Raw genomic sequence first — 3,892 nt, 5'->3', positions numbered from 1 at the left:
TTTGGAGCATGACTCACAATGAAAAGAAAACAGCTGCAACCACCAATTAATATTTAGAACTTGGAATATACAAACTTGGAATCTAGTAAAATGTATGAACTTGGGATCTAGTAAAATTGGAAGCTATCAAAAAGGAAATGGAATGCATAACAATCAATAGGAGCTGCCATGAACTGGTGTTGAACAATTTGAATCAGCAACTCATGTGGTTGACTGTGCCTGGAATGGCAGATCCAATCAGAATGGGGATGCATTCATCCACATAGAGGACATGTAAAGGCCTAGCTGAAAGTACAATGCTGTTGGTGATAGGATTGTGTCTATTTGAATACAAGAAGATACAATCCCTACAACTGATATTCAAATTTATGCACCGACCACTGAAGCTCGTGATTCAGAAGTGGAAGAATTTGACTATCTTTAGACCAAAATTGATGAGATTAAGTTGTGTTGTTGTTGTTGTTGTTGTTGCTGTTGTTAGGTACATTGAGTCCTCTCAGACCCATAGCGACCCGCGCACAACAGAAGGAAACACGACACGATCATTCAATGTCCAGTTTTCACGAGCATGTGATGCAATGGAGAACACCATGGCTTGGGTCAAGCACACCTGCGTCCTCAAAGTAGCATCCTTTCTCTTTAATACTCGAAAGAAGTCTTGTAAAGCCGATTTATCTGATACAATATATCTTTTGCTCTCTTGACTGCTACTTCCATGAGTCTTGATTGTGGATCCAACCAAGACCAAATCCTTGACAACGTCAGCATTTTCTCCATTTATACTGAGGATGCTGGTTGGTCCACTTGTGGGGATTTTGGTCTTCCTTGCAGTGATTGGTAACGCACACTGAAGATCACAGTCCTCAATCTTCATGAAGTGCTTCAGTTCCTCTGAACTTCCAGCAAGCAAGGTTGTGTCATCTGCACATTATAAGTTAATAAGCCTTTATCCGATCCTGATAACCACATTCTTCTTCAGATAAGCCAGCTTCTCTGATTATTTACTCAGCATATAAGTACACTGAACAAAAATGGTGAGAGAATACAATCCGGACACACACTTTTCCTGATTTTAACCCATGCACTGTTCCTTTGTTCTGTTCTCACAACTGCCTCTTGACCCAGGTACAAGTGCCTCATGAACACAGTGAAGTGTTCTGGGATTCCCGGTCAAACGGCTTTGCATCGTCAATGAAGCACAAGTACACATCTTTCTGGTAGTCTCTGATTTGAGTCAAGGTCATTCTGACATCAGCAATGACATCCCTGTTCCATGTCCTCTTCTGAATCTGACCTGATCTTCTGGCAGGCAGTCTCCTGTCAATGTACTGCTGCAACCATTGAACACTGACGCCAGAAGACCCGATGAGCTACACTATGACATCAAGGACATCAGACATGGAGAAAGCAAAGGTTCTTCAAAACACAGGGAAGAAAGAAAATACCAAAGTGGATGTCGGAAAAAAGACCTTAAACTTGCTCTTAATCATAGAGTACCTAAGGGTTGCACATTGAATAGAGAAGACCCAAGAAGAATCAATGTACTTGAACGGTGGTGCTGGAGGAGAAGATCGAAGGTCCCAGGAACGGCTAAAAGGAAAAACTAATCTGCTTTGGAAGGAGTGTAGCCAGAGTGCTCCTTGGGGACAAGGAGAGCGAGACTTCTTCACGCACGCCTTAAACACCGTGCCAGGAGAGGCCAGTGCCCGGCACAGGACCTCGTGTTTGGCAGAGAGGCCGCGAAGAGCGGGAAGCCCCTCAAGGAAGCGGATGAACCCAGTGACCCTAACAATGCGCTCACTCCTAGACGCCATTGTCAGGATGGTAGGGGACTGGGCAGTGGCTCGGCCTGCCGTGCATCGGGTCACCGTGGCCCGGAACTGGCTCGATGGCACCTAAGCTAATAGGGAGAAAGGACGAAGTCAAAGAAACGACGGAAAATTTCAAAGGGCGGCTCCAGAAGACAAAGTGAGATATTTTCACGAAATGTACCAGGACCTAGAGTTAGAAAACCACAAGGAAAGAACACACTCAGCATATCTGAAACTGAAAGAACTCAAGAGAAAAAAATATCAAGCTTTGAACTGCAATTTTGAGAAAGATTCCACGGGCAAAATATTGAACGGTGTAGGAAGCGGCAAAGGAAGATGGAAATAACGCACAGCCACTCTCCCAAAAAGAACTGGTCAGCAGGCCACCCTTTAGGAGGTAGCTTATGAGCAAGGACCAATTGTGTTGGTGAAGGAGTGTGAGCTGCACTGAAGGTAATCGCCAATTATGAGGCTCGAGGAATTGAGGGAAAGCAATTGAAATGTTTCAACCACTGAAGGAGTTCTGGAAGCACTCATTCATCTATGCCAAGAAACTGGAAGACAAGCCACCTGACCAAGTGACTGAACGAGATCCACGTTTGTACTCAATTCAACAGAATGCTCAAACCGTAGACTAGTGTTATTGATATCACATGCAAGTTCATTTTCGCTGCATACTATCCAACCAAGGTGGTAGCAGTACGTTGACCAAGAGCTGTCAGGAATCCGGGCTGGATTCAGAAGAGGATGTGGAATAGAGGATCAAAGAGGATGTGGAATAGAGGAGATCATCGCTGATGTCCAACGGATCTCGGCTCAAAGCAGAAAGGTGTTTGCCTGTGTTTCATTGACTGCGCAAGGCATTTGACTGGGAGGACCTTGATAAACTCTGGATGACCTTGAGAATAAAGGGAATTTAGTTTTGCTCATGCACAATTTGTACATGGATCAAGAGGCAGTTGTGAGAACAGAACAAGGTACTACTGCATGGTCTAAAATCAAGAGAGGTGTGCATCAAAGTGTCTTATGCTGAGCAAAATAATCAGGGAACCTGGACGATAGGAATCCTGGCATCAGGACTGGAGAAAGACTTATTAAAAATCTGCAGTATATAGAGGGCACAACCTTTTGTGCTCAAAGTGAAGAGGACACTTCAAGCACTTGCTGATGAAGGTCAAAGATTGTCACCTTCAGGATGGATTACAACTCAATGTAAAGAAGACCAAAATCCACACAACTGGATATCATAATAAATGAAGAAAACCTAAAATTGTGAAGGCTTTATCCTACTTGTATCTAGAATCAATGTCCATGGAAGCCACAGTCAAGAGATCAAAGGACACATTGCACTGGGTAAATAATCTGATGCACAAGACCTTTTTAAAGTGTTGAGAAACAAGGACTACGGTCTGCCTGATCCAAGCCACGGTATTTTCAATTCCTTCATATGCGTGTGAAAGGTAGACAGTGAATAGGAAATGGCAATGAATGTACAGATGTGCTTTACACAATTGATGGATGTATGGATTGTGATATGAGTTGTATGAGTCCCCAATAAAATGATTTTAAAAAAGAATAAGAGATGGATGCATTTGAATTATGGTGCTGGCAGAGGACATTAAAGGCACCATGGACCGCCAAAGGGACAAACAGATCTGTCTTGAAGGAAGTACAATCAGAATGCTCCTCCCTCAGAAGCAAGGATGGCGAGGCTTCATCTCACATGCTTTGGACATGTTATCTGGAGAGACCCATCCCTAGAAAAAGAGACCATCAGCAGCGATTCAAATACGTGAACCAGATCCCTGCCCAAATGACTGCTTTAAGTGTAAAAGAGATTCACCAAAAGGTAGTTTGTTATTTCAGAAAGTTATTCAGAAAGTTGACGCTTAAATAAGAACAATTGAGGAGGTATCAAAACTATAAGAAATAATTTTTTTTTACATTTTATTAGGGGCTCATACAACTCTAATCACAATCCATACATATACATACATCAATTGTATAAAGCACATCTGTACAGTCTTTGCCCTAATCATTTTTTTCTCTTTTCTTCTTTTACATTTTATTAGGGACTCAAA

The sequence above is a fragment of the Tenrec ecaudatus genome, chromosome 1 (assembly GCF_050624435.1).
Source record: "Tenrec ecaudatus isolate mTenEca1 chromosome 1, mTenEca1.hap1, whole genome shotgun sequence".
Classification (NCBI taxonomy): Eukaryota; Metazoa; Chordata; class Mammalia; order Afrosoricida; family Tenrecidae; genus Tenrec; species Tenrec ecaudatus.
This window is presented reverse-complemented; position numbering follows the sequence as displayed.